The sequence below is a fragment of the Aulonocara stuartgranti genome (genome assembly GCF_965226115.1).
Source record: "Aulonocara stuartgranti genome assembly, chromosome: 3".
In the NCBI taxonomy this organism is placed as follows: Eukaryota; Metazoa; Chordata; class Actinopteri; order Cichliformes; family Cichlidae; genus Aulonocara; species Aulonocara stuartgranti.
In genome coordinates this window covers 12,685,087-12,702,396 of record NC_138941.1, presented here as the reverse complement: position 1 = coordinate 12,702,396, position 17,310 = coordinate 12,685,087, and the positions used below count along the sequence as shown (strand labels likewise).

The 17,310-nt window shown below is 46.6% G+C and overlaps 1 protein-coding gene and 1 long non-coding RNA gene across 3 annotated transcripts in view; one reads left to right on the top strand and one right to left on the bottom strand.

Annotated features, from left to right (window-relative positions):
* The window catches only part of LOC309702313 (uncharacterized protein), a 123,253-nt gene that overhangs the window by 43,303 nt on the left and 62,640 nt on the right, over positions 1-17,310 (top strand). The gene's annotated exons all lie outside the window — the stretch shown is intronic.
* LOC309702454 lies at positions 265-3,833 on the bottom strand. Its single transcript, XR_014275503.1, has 3 exons — positions 3,558-3,833; positions 1,397-1,568; positions 265-666 (listed from the first exon to the last, which is right to left on the bottom strand). It is a non-coding gene; the product is annotated as an uncharacterized lncRNA (long non-coding RNA).

Sequence of the window (17,310 nt, the reverse complement as noted above, 5' to 3'; positions counted from 1 at the left end):
ACATATTTTGTTATTTTGTGTGTGTTTGTCTGTGTGAAGTTTTGATGTGTATGTGAAAAACAATTTTGAAAACACTGGAAAAAGACCTCAAGACATGTTTTCCTTTACTTTCTATGAAACAACAATTCCCACCAAGGCTTTTCAGGGTGAAATTTAGTGCATAGAAAAACCTGTGCCAGGTTGTCTCCATCTAGTGGTGAACATGGCCTCACCACTACATCAGGTGAGCTTTTCACTGTGCAGTGACACAAAAGTCATTTAACAATTTAAAAAAAAAGCAATGTTACAGATTCAGTAAGAACTGAAGTTTATCATAATCCTTCAAGTTTCACTCAGTAACAGCAGCTTTTTAATATTATTGGCTATATTTTAGAGTCACATTTATATGAAATGTCAAACAATCACAGAGTGACACTGAACTAAACAATCAATGCCATGTGAGTTGCTCTTGTTTGTTCTTTATCTCGGATTTATTGTAAGCAGCGGGAGTAGAAGCTAAAGAAAAATAGTAAAGATATGAATGAATCTCTGCTCTTACAGCTTTTATTGTGCCATAATGTCTGCTTTGAAACCGTCCTCTTGCTCGTCTCTTGGATGCTCACCTCTTCTTCACCTGTTCCTTTCACCAAACTGCTGCACTCTCGTTCTCTGCTCTCGCCTCCTCTTCTGGTTAGGATGCAGTCAGCATGTGCCAAACAAACTCCCCCCAAATCGATCATGTTTGATATGATGATGACGTTTTTAACATCTTATTTATGCACTTGTTGGGTGGGAAAGAGTAAACAAAGATGGGGCATAGAAGCAGAACTGATACGTGTGGAGGGACAGTAACTGTGTGTGTGTATGTGTAAGCATTTAAACACTGCAGAGAGTCAAATTAACAGTAACACTATTTTGTCTAAGTCCGCCATTGTAGAAATTCATTTCACCGAAACAATAACATGGCGCACAATGTGACAATAAACGTATAAAACACAAATTCTTACCTAGCAGGAGAATAAATAATCAGTATTTTAAGGCTACTGCATGTATAGATGTCACTGCTGGCTCACATAAGCTAGCTCTGAGACCCGCCAGAGTTTACGCCACAGTTGACTGTCGCGAAAGAGTCGTAAATCACCGGCATTGTAAAACTTAAAATGATTCCAGGGCATGTTATAAAACACCCAATAGATGTGCTGGATATTAAACGGTATCAAACGACTAAATGAACACAGGGTTACAATTACGTGCTCACGTCGTCACATCGAGAGTTTATTCATTAATCATCAGAGTTCAACAATGTTACATCCAGTTGGAAACAGCTTCACTAACGCCAGCAAAACAGGCTAACAGTATATAAGAGCACAAAAACAGCCGTGCTCATCAACAGCTCGACATATCCTCAACAACTCACCTCAGTATGTGTAACCCGTTCATGTGTTACGCCTGTTGTTCTTGCGTTGTGTTCTGGCGTGAAAGTAAGAGGCAGGAGACAGTACTGGGTCTTTGGCTCTTTACTGCACATCTGCAACACAGAAACATTGTGTCTGATCTGTGTGTGTCACGTGACTGCCAGTACACCTCTCCTCCGGCCATGCTGAAAGGAGCTGTGTCTGCAGCTTCATTAACACTACAATAATATAATGAATCAAATACAACAAATTGTTTTAAAACATTAACTTAAGCTCTCAAAAACAAAAAGCACAAAATAAATAATATGTCACTGAAAAAACATCAAAAACAACTTATAAGAACAATAAACAAAAGAATTCAAAAACAAATAAACAGTCAGATAAATACAATTCAATAACCAGGACCCAATATTCTGGTACTTATAGTTCAAACATTATACTTCAGTACAATTATATTAATAACCGCCATCTAACAGGCAGTACAACACTGTACTTATAAAAACAATGAATGAAAGACAGCATCTCCAAAACATAAGAACATCTCCATACCTGCAACACAGAAATATGTCTGATCTGTGTGTGTCACGCGACTGCCAGTACATCTCTCCTGACGAAGGAAAAAAGAGTGCATGCTGTTAAAAAAAGACTGCCGCGAGTAGCCGCTAGCAATCAGGCTAACTTAGCATGCTAGCATTTTAGCTGCGTTCTCGGCTAAAACTCATTATAAGTGTATATTAGTGAACTCCGCCCTCCACAAAACTTATCCCGAATGAGTCTCTTAATGACAAACAAAAACGCGGCGGTTTGGCTGTATTCACATTGCAGCTTGGGATCTGAACAAACTTTAATTAGCTGAGAGCAACGTGGCAGTGACTTACCTCCGGCCATGCTGAAAGGAGCTGTGACCGGGGCACACATGCACGCGCCTACGTCACCACGCAGCGCACACACACACACATGAACGCACTATACACATATGCAGCATATTTATTTTACTTGGTTTTAGAGTTGGAGTATTTACATATTGATCTGAAATATTTTGCTGCTGAGCAGCAGAGCTCCAAAGCGTCCCCCTGTAACCATGGTTACGCAGATGCGTTCCGACTGTCACGTCACCGAGGAGAACCTGTTTCAAATGTATACCTGGATCAACCTGGAATCAGTTTGAAAAGTTTTCTGCTGAGATCCGCGGCTCGACTTCCTGGCACCCCGGGATAAGATGAGTTGCTGTGTTTTTCACGGAGAAAAAATAATTAACATGGAATAACGTCAGTGTTAGATGAAAAAAAAGATGCAAGCAGAAGAGGACAGCAGATTGAGAAGAGATTTCTTCAAACGGTATCCTTACCTTTAAAGAAATCTCTTTTTTTTAAATGTTTATTTTATTCTATTTGATCTCAAAAAGCTCCTAAAACAGTCAGTGATCACTGTTGACCTCCCTCGGCTTTTATTACCGCTAATCATTTATTTAAGCTCAGTTTTTAAAACCTTAGGATGTAACTACAGCCCAGCCCATGCAGCAGTATATGAATGACTAACCTCGTATTGTGGATGGATTATCTCAGTTGTTCTCCTGGCTGAAGTTTGGTCCTTTTACAGCATCCTGCCATGCGATTACATTTGTTCCTGACCACTGAGAACACTCACGTTAACTTTTATCAAGTGGAAAAAAAGTTAGCTTGTTTATATTATGCTAACATAGCTGTGTCGCTAGCGGTCACGTAGCACATCATTATATATCAGCTAGCCCAACTTCAGTAACCCTACAAACGTCACTGCTGTTTAGTTTTCTGTCTTCATTTATGCTGGAAGTGATAGCAGAGCTGTACGTTTTAATTTGTTTCCAAAACCCCGCAGTCAGGACATGCTATATTGTATTTAGATAGAAGCTAGCGAGCTAACTCCCTGCTAACTTCTAACTCCGTTAAATGTCATAAATTCCGTTTTCATGGATGCCTGGATGTTAAACTCAATTGTTACACCTGGTAGAGGAGAACGCTGATCATTTTATTAAAGATGAAAGACTTTAGACAGTTTTTCAACTCTCAGTAATGCCACAGTGATCGTTTGATATATGGACCTGCAGCGGGGTTTAGACCCAGACACGGCTAGTGAAGTCAGACTGAACAACCGGATAGTGATATGAATTAATTTAGAACTCACCGGAGAGAAAATGCCGCGAGCAAATCAACAAAAAGCTGGGGATTGCACAGAACTCGATATCCGCTCGTCTCACCGCTGCAATCCATGCCTGGCGTCTTTGTTTGGTGATATCGGATACATGGGATCCCTCACGTTGCCGCCAGGATGGAAAACGATGAAAACATAGCCCATTATCCAGTGTCTTGCCTTCACGATCGTGAGATCTAACGTTGCAACCAACTACACAACACGTAGGAACCATAGCTGAAGCTGTATCCTTTGTCTGGCCTACTGTCATGGCGGCGGGGGGCGTGGCCCGCCTCCTGTGACATCACGCTCCAAAGCCCTATTCGGCTTACAGAATGATGATGTCACATATATTTAGAATCTCACAACAAATTTGGTCCTATGACGCTTTAATCCGTTGATCCGCAAAAGTCTATAAATAGGGGTGAAGAGCACTGACTTTTAGTTCATTAATTGCAGCATTTATGTTAGCAGAATTGAAACGTTCACCAAAGAGGTATTTTGAAACACCTGGATCCTTTTTGGAGTAGCTGTTTACAGATTCGAACATGTCTCGGAGGAAACAACCCTACAGATTTCTAAGGTAAGTTTGGTGCCGGTGCCGGTCCTCACCTCTGCAGTGCTGCCGTCTCCTGTAGCGCTGCATGGTTCTAAGCTAAGTTTCCTTTCCTTTTTCTGTTCTCCTAGTTTTTGTCCTCAGGTTTGAAGTGTCTGTGTTGTGCAGCTGGTCTGGTCTGTCTCTAGACAGTTCAGGCTGCACCCACCAGTAAATGGTGGAGGCTCACAGCGACATACTCAACACACAAGTTTCTGAACTCTGCATGAGGGTTTCTCCGACGAAGTGAGGGCCGTGAGGCACAGCTCCCCGTCCCCCGGTGACCCTGCTAGGTCCACCTTCTTAGGGAAACCCTCTGCAGAGGAGCTGACAGAGCCAGGAACTTGTGAGTTGTGTGTGTCCACTCAGGCATCATTCATACTTGTTCTGTAGGCAGTTCCTGTCAGAAGGAGGAGGCACAGCAGGAGCGTCGGGGGGCGGAAGACGGTGCCTCAGTGCCTCTCTCCTTCTGACATTGTTAAAGAAAACCCAACAAATTTATAATTATTTATATATTTACATGTAGGTAATGTCCTCAAGTTCTGTATAACCACTCTTTCCTCTCTCTGTGTTTGTTTCTCGTCTGTTGTTGTGTGTTTGTGTGTATTTGTCTCTTTCAAACAGGTGCCGGTCCTCACCTCTGCAGTGCTGCCGTCTCCTGTAGCGCTGCATGGTTCTAAGCTAAGTTTCCTTTCCTTTTTCTGTTCTCTTAGATTTGTCCTCAGGTTTGAAGTGTCTGTGTTGTGCAGCTGGTCTGGTCTGTCTCTAGACAGTTCAGGCTGCACCCACCAGTAAATGGTGGAGGCTCACAGCGACATACTCAACACACAAGTTTCTGAACTCTGCATGAGGGTTTCTCCGACGAAGTGAGGGCCGTGAGGCACAGCTCCCCGTCCCCCGGTGACCCTGCTAGGTCCACCTTCTTAGGGAAACCCTCTGCAGAGGAGCTGACAGAGCCAGGAACTTGTGAATTGTGTGTGTCCACTCAGGCATCATTCATACTTGTTCTGTAGGCAGTTCCTGTCAGAAGGAGGAGGCACAGCAGGAGCGTCGGGGGGCGGAAGACGGTGCCTCAGTGCCTCTCTCCTTCTGACATTGTTAAAGAAAACCCAACAAATGTATAATTATTTATATATTTACATGTAGGTAATGTCCTCAAGTTCTGTATAACCACTCTTTCCTCTCTCTGTGTGTGTTTCTCGTCTGTTGTTGTGTGTGTTTGTGTGTATTTGTCTCTTTCAAACAGGTGCCGGTCCTCACCTCTGCAGTGCTGCCGTCTCCTGTAGCGCTGCATGGTTCTAAGCTAAGTTTCCTTTCCTTTTTCTGTTCTCCTAGTTTTTGTCCTCAGGTTTGAAGTGTCTGTGTTGTGCAGCTGGTCTGGTCTGTCTCTAGACAGTTCAGGCTGCACCCACCAGTAAATGGTGGAGGCTCACAGCGACATACTCAACACACAAGTTTCTGAACTCGCATGAGGGTTTCTCCGACGAAGTGAGGGCCGTGAGGCACAGCTCCCCGTCCCCCGGTGACCCTGCTAGGTCCACCTTCTTAGGGAAACCCTCTGCAGAGGAGCTGACAGATCCAGGAACTTACGAGTTGTGTTTGTCCACTCAGGCATCATTCATGCTTGTTCTGTAGGCAGTTCCTGTCAGAAGGAGGAGGCACAGCAGGAGCGTCGGGGGGCGGAAGACGGTGCCTCAGTGCCTCTCTCCTTCTGACATTGTTAAAGAAAACCCAACAAATGTATAATTATTTATATATTTACATGTAGGTAATGTCCTCAAGTTCTGTATAACCACTTTTTCCTCTCTCTGTGTTTGTTTCTCGTCTGTTGTTGTGTGTGTTTGTGTGTATTTGTCTCTTTCAAACAGGTGCCGGTCCTCACCTCTGCAGTGCTGCCGTCTCCTGTAGCGCTGCATGGTTCTAAGCTAAGTTTCCTTTCCTTTTTCTGTTCTCTTAGATTTGTCCTCAGGTTTGAAGTGTCTGTGTTGTGCAGCTGGTCTGGTCTGTCTCTAGACAGTTCAGGCTGCACCCACCAGTAAATGGTGGAGGCTCACAGCGACATACTCAACACACAAGTTTCTGAACTCTGCATGAGGGTTTCTCCGACGAAGTGAGGGCCGTGAGGCACAGCTCCCCGTCCCCCGGTGACCCTGCTAGGTCCACCTTCTTAGGGAAACCCTCTGCAGAGGAGCTGACACAGCCAGGAACTTGTGAGTTGTGTGTGTCCACTCAGGCATCATTCATACTTGTTCTGTAGGCAGTTCCTGTCAGAAGGAGGAGGCACAGCAGGAGCGTCGGGGGGCGGAAGACGGTGCCTCAGTGCCTCTCTCCTTCTGACATTGTTAAAGAAAACCCAACAAATGTATAATTATTTATATATTTACATGTAGGTAATGTCCTCAAGTTCTGTATAACCACTTTTTCCTCTCTCTGTGTTTGTTTCTCGTCTGTTGTTGTGTGTGTTTGTGTGTATTTGTCTCTTTCAAACAGGTGCCGGTCCTCACCTCTGCAGTGCTGCCGTCTCCTGTAGCGCTGCATGGTTCTAAGCTAAGTTTCCTTTCCTTTTTCTGTTCTCCTAGTTTTTGTCCTCAGGTTTGAAGTGTCTGTGTTGTGCAGCTGGTCTGGTCTGTCTCTAGACAGTTCAGGCTGCACCCACCAGTAAATGGTGGAGGCTCACAGCGACATACTCAACACGCAAGTTTCTGAACTCTGCATGAGGGTTTCTCCGACGAAGTGAGGGCCGTGAGGCACAGCTCCCCGTCCCCCGGTGACCCTGCTAGGTCCACCTTCTTAGGGAAACCCTCTGCAGAGGAGCTGACAGAGCCAGGAACTTGTGAATTGTGTGTGTCCACTCAGGCATCATTCATACTTGTTCTGTAGGCAGTTCCTGTCAGAAGGAGGAGGCACAGCAGGAGCGTCGGGGGGCGGAAGACGGTGCCTCAGTGCCTCTCTCCTTCTGACATTGTTAAAGAAAACCCAACAAATTTATAATTATTTATATATTTACATGTAGGTAATGTCCTCAAGTTCTGTATAACCACTTTTTCCTCTCTCTGTGTTTGTTTCTTGTCTGTTGTTGTGTGTGTTTGTGTGTATTTGTCTCTTTCAAACAGGTGCCGGTCCTCACCTCTGCAGTGCTGCCGTCTCCTGTAGCGCTGCATGGTTCTAAGCTAAGTTTCCTTTCCTTTTTCTGTTCTCCTAGTTTTTGTCCTCAGGTTTGAAGTGTCTGTGTTGTGCAGCTGGTCTGGTCTGTCTCTAGACAGTTCAGGCTGCACCCACCAGTAAATGGTGGAGGCTCACAGCGACATACTCAACACACAAGTTTCTGAACTCTGCATGAGGGTTTCTCCGACGAAGTGAGGGCCATGAGGCACAGCTCCCCGTCCCCCGGTGACCCTGCTAGGTCCACCTTCTTAGGGAAACCCTCTGCAGAGGAGCTGACAGAGCCAGGAACTTGTGAGTTGTGTGTGTCCACTCAGGCATCATTCATACTTGTTCTGTAGGCAGTTCCTGTCAGAAGGAGGAGGCACAGCAGGAGCGTCGGGGGGCGGAAGACGGTGCCTCAGTGCCTCTCTCCTTCTGACATTGTTAAAGAAAACCCAACAAATGTATAATTATTTATATATTTACATGTAGGTAATGTCCTCAAGTTCTGTATAACCACTTTTTCCTCTCTCTGTGTTTGTTTCTCGTCTGTTGTTGTGTGTGTTTGTGTGTATTTGTCTCTTTCAAACAGGTGCCGGTCCTCACCTCTGCAGTGCTGCCGTCTCCTGTAGCGCTGCATGGTTCTAAGCTAAGTTTCCTTTCCTTTTTCTGTTCTCCTAGTTTTTGTCCTCAGGTTTGAAGTGTCTGTGTTGTGCAGCTGGTCTGGTCTGTCTCTAGACAGTTCAGGCTGCACCCACCAGTAAATGGTGGAGGCTCACAAAGACATACTCAACACACAAGTTTCTGAACTCGCATGAGGGTTTCTCCGACGAAGTGAGGGCCATGAGGCACAGCTCCCCGTCCCCCGGTGACCCTGCTAGGTCCACCTTCTTAGGGAAACCCTCTGCAGAGGAGCTGACAGATCCAGGAACTTACGAGTTGTGTTTGTCCACTCAGGCATCATTCATGCTTGTTCTGTAGGCAGTTCCTGTCAGAAGGAGGAGGCACAGCAGGAGCGTCGGGGGGCGGAAGACGGTGCCTCAGTGCCTCTCTCCTTCTGACATTGTTAAAGAAAACCCAACAAATGTATAATTATTTATATATTTACATGTAGGTAATGTCCTCAAGTTCTGTATAACCACTTTTTCCTCTCTCTGTGTTTGTTTCTCGTCTGTTGTTGTGTGTGTTTGTGTGTATTTGTCTCTTTCAAACAGGTGCCGGTCCTCACCTCTGCAGTGCTGCCGTCTCCTGTAGCGCTGCATGGTTCTAAGCTAAGTTTCCTTTCCTTTTTCTGTTCTCTTAGATTTGTCCTCAGGTTTGAAGTGTCTGTGTTGTGCAGCTGGTCTGGTCTGTCTCTAGACAGTTCAGGCTGCACCCACCAGTAAATGGTGGAGGCTCACAGCGACATACTCAACACACAAGTTTCTGAACTCTGCATGAGGGTTTCTCCGACGAAGTGAGGGCCGTGAGGCACAGCTCCCCGTCCCCCGGTGACCCTGCTAGGTCCACCTTCTTAGGGAAACCCTCTGCAGAGGAGCTGACAGAGCCAGGAACTTGTGAGTTGTGTGTGTCCACTCAGGCATCATTCATACTTGTTCTGTAGGCAGTTCCTGTCAGAAGGAGGAGGCACAGCAGGAGCGTCGGGGGGCGGAAGACGGTGCCTCAGTGCCTCTCTCCTTCTGACATTGTTAAAGAAAACCCAACAAATGTATAATTATTTATATATTTACATGTAGGTAATGTCCTCAAGTTCTGTATAACCACTTTTTCCTCTCTCTGTGTTTGTTTCTCGTCTGTTGTTGTGTGTTTGTGTGTATTTGTCTCTTTCAAACAGGTGCCGGTCCTCACCTCTGCAGTGCTGCCGTCTCCTGTAGCGCTGCATGGTTCTAAGCTAAGTTTCCTTTCCTTTTTCTGTTCTCCTAGTTTTTGTCCTCAGGTTTGAAGTGTCTGTGTTGTGCAGCTGGTCTGGTCTGTCTCTAGACAGTTCAGGCTGCACCCACCAGTAAATGGTGGAGGCTCACAGCGACATACTCAACACACAAGTTTCTGAACTCTGCATGAGGGTTTCTCCGACGAAGTGAGGGCCGTGAGGCACAGCTCCCCGTCCCCCGGTGACCCTGCTAGGTCCACCTTCTTAGGGAAACCCTCTGCAGAGGAGCTGACAGAGCCAGGAACTTGTGAGTTGTGTGTGTCCACTCAGGCATCATTCATACTTGTTCTGTAGGCAGTTCCTGTCAGAAGGAGGAGGCACAGCAGGAGCGTCGGGGGGCGGAAGACGGTGCCTCAGTGCGTCTCTCCTTCTGACATTGTTAAAGAAAACCCAACAAATTTATAAGTATTTATATATTTACATGTAGGTAATGTCCTCAAGTTCTGTATAACCACTTTTTCCTCTCTCTGTGTTTGTTTGTCGTCGGTTGTTGTGTGTTTGTGTGTATTTGTCTCTTTCAAACAGGTGCTGGTCCTCACCTCTGCAGTGCTGCCGTCTCCTGTAGCGCTGCATGGTTCTAAGCTAAGTTTCCTTTCCTTTTTCTGTTCTCCTAGTTTTTGTCCTCAGGTTTGAAGTGTCTGTGTTGTGCAGCTGGTCTGGTCTGTCTCTAGACAGTTCAGGCTGCACCCACCAGTAAATGGTGGAGGCTCACAGCGACATACTCAACACACAAGTTTCTGAACTCTGCATGAGGGTTTCTCCGACGAAGTGAGGGCCGTGAGGCACAGCTCCCCGTCCCCCGGTAACCCTGCTAGGTCCACCTTCTTAGGGAAACCCTCTGCAGAGGAGCTGACAGAGCCAGGAACTTGTGAATTGTGTGTGTCCACTCAGGCATCATTCATACTTGTTCTGTAGGCAGTTCCTGTCAGAAGGAGGAGGCACAGCAGGAGCGTCGGGGGGCGGAAGACGGTGCCTCAGTGCCTCTCTCCTTCTGACATTGTTAAAGAAAACCCAACAAATGTATAATTATTTATATATTTACATGTAGGTAATGTCCTCAAGTTCTGTATAACCACTTTTTCCTCTCTCTGTGTTTGTTTCTCGTCGGTTGTTGTGTGTGTTTGTGTGTATTTGTCTCTTTCAAACAGGTGCCGGTCCTCACCTCTGCAGTGCTGCCGTCTCCTGTAGCGCTGCATGGTTCTAAGCTAAGTTTCCTTTCCTTTTTCTGTTCTCCTAGTTTTTGTCCTCAGGTTTGAAGTGTCTGTGTTGTGCAGCTGGTCTGGTCTGTCTCTAGACAGTTCAGGCTGCACCCACCAGTAAATGGTGGAGGCTCACAAAGACATACTCAACACGCAAGTTTCTGAACTCTGCATGAGGGTTTCTCCGACGAAGTGAGGGCCGTGAGGCACAGCTCCCCGTCCCCCGGTGACCCTGCTAGGTCCACCTTCTTAGGGAAACCCTCTGCAGAGGAGCTGACAGAGCCAGGAACTTGTGAGTTGTGTGTGTCCACTCAGGCATCATTCATACTTGTTCTGTAGGCAGTTCCTGTCAGAAGGAGGAGGCACAGCAGGAGCGTCGGGGGGCGGAAGACGGTGCCTCAGTGCCTCTCTCCTTCTGACATTGTTAAAGAAAACCCAACAAATTTATAATTATTTATATATTTACATGTAGGTAATGTCCTCAAGTTCTGTATAACCACTCTTTCCTCTCTCTGTGTTTGTTTCTCGTCTGTTGTTGTGTGTGTTTGTGTGTATTTGTCTCTTTCAAACAGGTGCCGGTCCTCACCTCTGCAGTGCTGCCGTCTCCTGTAGCGCTGCATGGTTCTAAGCTAAGTTTCCTTTCCTTTTTCTGTTCTCTTAGTTTTTGTCCTCAGGTTTGAAGTGTCTGTGTTGTGCAGCTGGTCTGGTCTGTCTCTAGACAGTTCAGGCTGCACCCACCAGTAAATGGTGGAGGCTCACAGCGACATACTCAACACACAAGTTTCTGAACTCTGCATGAGGGTTTCTCCGACGAAGTGAGGGCCGTGAGGCACAGCTCCCCGTCCCCCGGTGACCCTGCTAGGTCCACCTTCTTAGGGAAACCCTCTGCAGAGGAGCTGACAGAGCCAGGAACTTGTGAGTTGTGTGTGTCCACTCAGGCATCATTCATACTTGTTCTGTAGGCAGTTCCTGTCAGAAGGAGGAGGCACAGCAGGAGCGTCGGGGGGCGGAAGACGGTGCCTCAGTGCGTCTCTCCTTCTGACATTGTTAAAGAAAACCCAACAAATTTATAAGTATTTATATATTTACATGTAGGTAATATCCTCAAGTTCTGTATAACCACTTTTTCCTCTCTCTGTGTTTGTTTCTTGTCTGTTGTTGTGTGTGTTTGTGTGTATTTGTCTCTTTCAAACAGGTGCTGGTCCTCACCTCTGCAGTGCTGCCGTCTCCTGTAGCGCTGCATGGTTCTAAGCTAAGTTTCCTTTCCTTTTTCTGTTCTCTTAGATTTGTCCTCAGGTTTGAAGTGTCTGTGTTGTGCAGCTGGTCTGGTCTGTCTCTAGACAGTTCAGGCTGCACCCACCAGTAAATGGTGGAGGCTCACAGCGACATACTCAACACACAAGTTTCTGAACTCTGCATGAGGGTTTCTCCGACGAAGTGAGGGCCATGAGGCACAGCTCCCCGTCCCCCGGTGACCCTGCTAGGTCCACCTTCTTAGGGAAACCCTCTGCAGAGGAGCTGACAGAGCCAGGAACTTGTGAGTTGTGTGTGTCCACTCAGGCATCATTCATACTTGTTCTGTAGGCAGTTCCTGTCAGAAGGAGGAGGCACAGCAGGAGCGTCGGGGGGCGGAAGACGGTGCCTCAGTGCCTCTCTCCTTCTGACATTGTTAAAGAAAACCCAACAAATTTATAATTATTTATATATTTACGTGTAGGTAATATCCTCAAGTTCTGTATAACCACTCTTTCCTCTCTCTGTGTGTGTTTCTCGTCTGTTGTTGTGTGTGTTTGTGTGTATTTGTCTCTTTCAAACAGGTGCCGGTCCTCACCTCTGCAGTGCTGCCGTCTCCTGTAGCGCTGCATGGTTCTAAGCTAAGTTTCCTTTCCTTTTTCTGTTCTCCTAGTTTTTGTCCTCAGGTTTGAAGTGTCTGTGTTGTGCAGCTGGTCTGGTCTGTCTCTAGACAGTTCAGGCTGCACCCACCAGTAAATGGTGGAGGCTCACAGCGACATACTCAACACACAAATTTCTGAACTCTGCATGAGGGTTTCTCCGACGAAGTGAGGGCCGTGAGGCACAGCTCCCCGTCCCCCGGTGACCCTGCTAGGTCCACCTTCTTAGGGAAACCCTCTGCAGAGGAGCTGACAGAGCCAGGAACTTGTGAATTGTGTGTGTCCACTCAGGCATCATTCATACTTGTTCTGTAGGCAGTTCCTGTCAGAAGGAGGAGGCACAGCAGGAGCGTCGGGGGGCGGAAGACGGTGCCTCAGTGCGTCTCTCCTTCTGACATTGTTAAAGAAAACCCAACAAATTTATAATTATTTATATATTTACATGTAGGTAATATCCTCAAGTTCTGTATAACCACTTTTTCCTCTCTCTGTGTTTGTTTCTTGTCTGTTGTTGTGTGTGTTTGTGTGTATTTGTCTCTTTCAAACAGGTGCCGGTCCTCACCTCTGCAGTGCTGCCGTCTCCTGTAGCGCTGCATGGTTCTAAGCTAAGTTTCCTTTCCTTTTTCTGTTCTCTTAGATTTGTCCTCAGGTTTGAAGTGTCTGTGTTGTGCAGCTGGTCTGGTCTGTCTCTAGACAGTTCAGGCTGCACCCACCAGTAAATGGTGGAGGCTCACAAAGACATACTCAACACACAAGTTTCTGAACTCGCATGAGGGTTTCTCCGACGAAGTGAGGGCCATGAGGCACAGCTCCCCGTCCCCCGGTGACCCTGCTAGGTCCACCTTCTTAGGGAAACCCTCTGCAGAGGAGCTGACAGAGCCAGGAACTTGTGAATTGTGTGTGTCCACTCAGGCATCATTCATACTTGTTCTGTAGGCAGTTCCTGTCAGAAGGAGGAGGCACAGCAGGAGCGTCGGGGGGCGGAAGACGGTGCCTCAGTGCCTCTCTCCTTCTGACATTGTTAAAGAAAACCCAACAAATTTATAATTATTTATATATTTACATGTAGGTAATGTCCTCAAGTTCTGTATAACCACTTTTTCCTCTCTCTGTGTTTGTTTCTCGTCTGTTGTTGTGTGTGTTTGTGTGTATTTGTCTCTTTCAAACAGGTGCCGGTCCTCACCTCTGCAGTGCTGCCGTCTCCTGTAGCGCTGCATGGTTCTAAGCTAAGTTTCCTTTCCTTTTTCTGTTCTCCTAGTTTTTGTCCTCAGGTTTGAAGTGTCTGTGTTGTGCAGCTGGTCTGGTCTGTCTCTAGACAGTTCAGGCTGCACCCACCAGTAAATGGTGGAGGCTCACAGCGACATACTCAACACACAAGTTTCTGAACTCTGCATGAGGGTTTCTCCGACGAAGTGAGGGCCGTGAGGCACAGCTCCCCGTCCCCCGGTGACCCTGCTAGGTCCACCTTCTTAGGGAAACCCTCTGCAGAGGAGCTGACAGAGCCAGGAACTTACGAGTTGTGTGTGTCCACTCAGGCATCATTCATACTTGTTCTGTAGGCAGTTCCTGTCAGAAGGAGGAGGCACAGCAGGAGCGTCGGGGGGCGGAAGACGGTGCCTCAGTGCCTCTCTCCTTCTGACATTGTTAAAGAAAACCCAACAAATTTATAATTATTTATATATTTACATGTAGGTAATGTCCTCAAGTTCTGTATAACCACTTTTTCCTCTCTGTGTGTTTGTTTCTCGTCTGATGTTGTGTGTTTGTGTGTATTTGTCTCTTTCAAACAGGTGCCGGTCCTCACCTCTGCAGTGCTGCCGTCTCCTGTAGCGCTGCATGGTTCTTAGCTAAGTTTCCTTTCCTTTTTCTGTTCTCCTAGTTTTTGTCCTCAGGTTTGAAGTGTCTGTGTTGTGCAGCTGGTCTGGTCTGTCTCTAGACAGTTCAGGCTGCACCCACCAGTAAATGGTGGAGGCTCACAGCGACATACTCAACACACAAGTTTCTGAACTCTGCATGAGGGTTTCTCCGACGAAGTGAGGGCCGTGAGGCACAGCTCCCCGTCCCCCGGTGACCCTGCTAGGTCCACCTTCTTAGGGAAACCCTCTGCAGAGGAGCTGACAGAGCCAGGAACTTGTGAGTTGTGTGTGTCCACTCAGGCATCATTCATACTTGTTCTGTAGGCAGTTCCTGTCAGAAGGAGGAGGCACAGCAGGAGCGTCGGGGGGCGGAAGACGGTGCCTCAGTGCCTCTCTCCTTCTGACATTGTTAAAGAAAACCCAACAAATTTATAATTATTTATATATTTACATGTAGGTAATGTCCTCAAGTTCTGTATAACCACTTTTTCCTCTCTCTGTGTTTGTTTCTTGTCTGTTGTTGTGTGTGTTTGTGTGTATTTGTCTCTTTCAAACAGGTGCCGGTCCTCACCTCTGCAGTGCTGCCGTCTCCTGTAGCGCTGCATGGTTCTAAGCTAAGTTTCCTTTCCTTTTTCTGTTCTCCTAGTTTTTGTCCTCAGGTTTGAAGTGTCTGTGTTGTGCAGCTGGTCTGGTCTGTCTCTAGACAGTTCAGGCTGCACCCACCAGTAAATGGTGGAGGCTCACAAAGACATACTCAACACACAAGTTTCTGAACTCGCATGAGGGTTTCTCCGACGAAGTGAGGGCCGTGAGGCACAGCTCCCCGTCCCCCGGTGACCCTGCTAGGTCCACCTTCTTAGGGAAACCCTCTGCAGAGGAGCTGACAGAGCCAGGAACTTACGAGTTGTGTGTGTCCACTCAGGCATCATTCATACTTGTTCTGTAGGCAGTTCCTGTCAGAAGGAGGAGGCACAGCAGGAGCGTCGGGGGGCGGAAGACGGTGCCTCAGTGCCTCTCTCCTTCTGACATTGTTAAAGAAAACCCAACAAATGTATAATTATTTATATATTTACATGTAGGTAATGTCCTCAAGTTCTGTATAACCACTCTTTCCTCTCTCTGTGTGTGTTTCTCGTCTGTTGTTGTGTGTGTTTGTGTGTATTTGTCTCTTTCAAACAGGTGCCGGTCCTCACCTCTGCAGTGCTGCCGTCTCCTGTAGCCCTGCATGGTTCTAAGCTAAGTTTCCTTTCCTTTTTCTGTTCTCCTAGTTTTTGTCCTCAGGTTTGAAGTGTCTGTGTTGTGCAGCTGGTCTGGTCTGTCTCTAGACAGTTCAGGCTGCACCCACCAGTAAATGGTGGAGGCTCACAGCGACATACTCAACACACAAGTTTCTGAACTCTGCATGAGGGTTTCTCCGACGAAGTGAGGGCCGTGAGGCACAGCTCCCCGTCCCCCGGTGACCCTGCTAGGTCCACCTTCTTAGGGAAACCCTCTGCAGAGGAGCTGACAGAGCCAGGAACTTGTGAGTTGTGTGTGTCCACTCAGGCATCATTCATACTTGTTCTGTAGGCAGTTCCTGTCAGAAGGAGGAGGCACAGCAGGAGCGTCGGGGGGCGGAAGACGGTGCCTCAGTGCCTCTCTCCTTCTGACATTGTTAAAGAAAACCCAACAAATGTATAATTATTTATATATTTACATGTAGGTAATGTCCTCAAGTTCTGTATAACCACTCTTTCCTCTCTCTGTGTTTGTTTCTCGTCTGTTGTTGTGTGTGTTTGTGTGTATTTGTCTCTTTCAAACAGGTGCCGGTCCTCACCTCTGCAGTGCTGCCGTCTCCTGTAGCGCTGCATGGTTCTAAGCTAAGTTTCCTTTCCTTTTTCTGTTCTCCTAGTTTTTGTCCTCAGGTTTGAAGTGTCTGTGTTGTGCAGCTGGTCTGGTCTGTCTCTAGACAGTTCAGGCTGCACCCACCAGTAAATGGTGGAGGCTCACAGCGACATACTCAACACACAAGTTTCTGAACTCTGCATGAGGGTTTCTCCGACGAAGTGAGGGCCGTGAGGCACAGCTCCCCGTCCCCCGGTGACCCTGCTAGGTCCACCTTCTTAGGGAAACCCTCTGCAGAGGAGCTGACAGAGCCAGGAACTTACGAGTTGTGTGTGTCCACTCAGGCATCATTCATACTTGTTCTGTAGGCAGTTCCTGTCAGAAGGAGGAGGCACAGCAGGAGCGTCGGGGGGCGGAAGACGGTGCCTCAGTGCCTCTCTCCTTCTGACATTGTTAAAGAAAACCCAACAAATGTATAATTATTTATATATTTACATGTAGGTAATGTCCTCAAGTTCTGTATAACCACTTTTTCCTCTCTGTGTGTTTGTTTCTCGTCTGTTGTTGTGTTTGTTTGTGTGTATTTGTCTCTTTCAAACAGGTGCCGGTCCTCACCTCTGCAGGTCGCCAGTCTGTCGCAGGGCTAACACACAGGGACAGACAACCATTCGCACTCACATTCATTCGCACATTCACACCTAGTGACAATTTATATTATCCAATTAACCTATCCCCATAAGCTGCATGTCTTTGGATGGTGGGATGAAGCCGGGGTACCCGGAGGGAACCCACACAAACACGGGGAGAACATGCAAACTCCACACAGAAAGACCCTGGCCTGATGGTGGAATTGAACTCAGGACCTTCTTGCTGTGCGGCAACAGTGCTAACCACCGTGCCACTGTGCTGCAGAGCTGTACGTTTTAATTTGTTTCCAAAACCCCGCAGTCAGGACATGCTACATTGTATTTAGATGGAAGCTAGCGAGCTAACTTCCTGCTAACTTCTCACTCTGTTAAATGTCATAAATTCCGTTTTCACGGATGCCTGGATGTTAAACTCAGTTGTTACACCTGGTGTTATGGAACGCCAGGACTGCCATAATGAATTAATTAAATACACCATTAAATAATTAATTAAATGTGGCAATAATTAATTAAAATCGGAAATAATTAATTACATAAATATTTACGACACATGCTATTAATTAATTATTTACACATTTAATTAATTATTTACACATTTAATTATTTATTTATTTCACATTTTAATTAATTATTGCCACATTTAAATAATTATTTAATGGT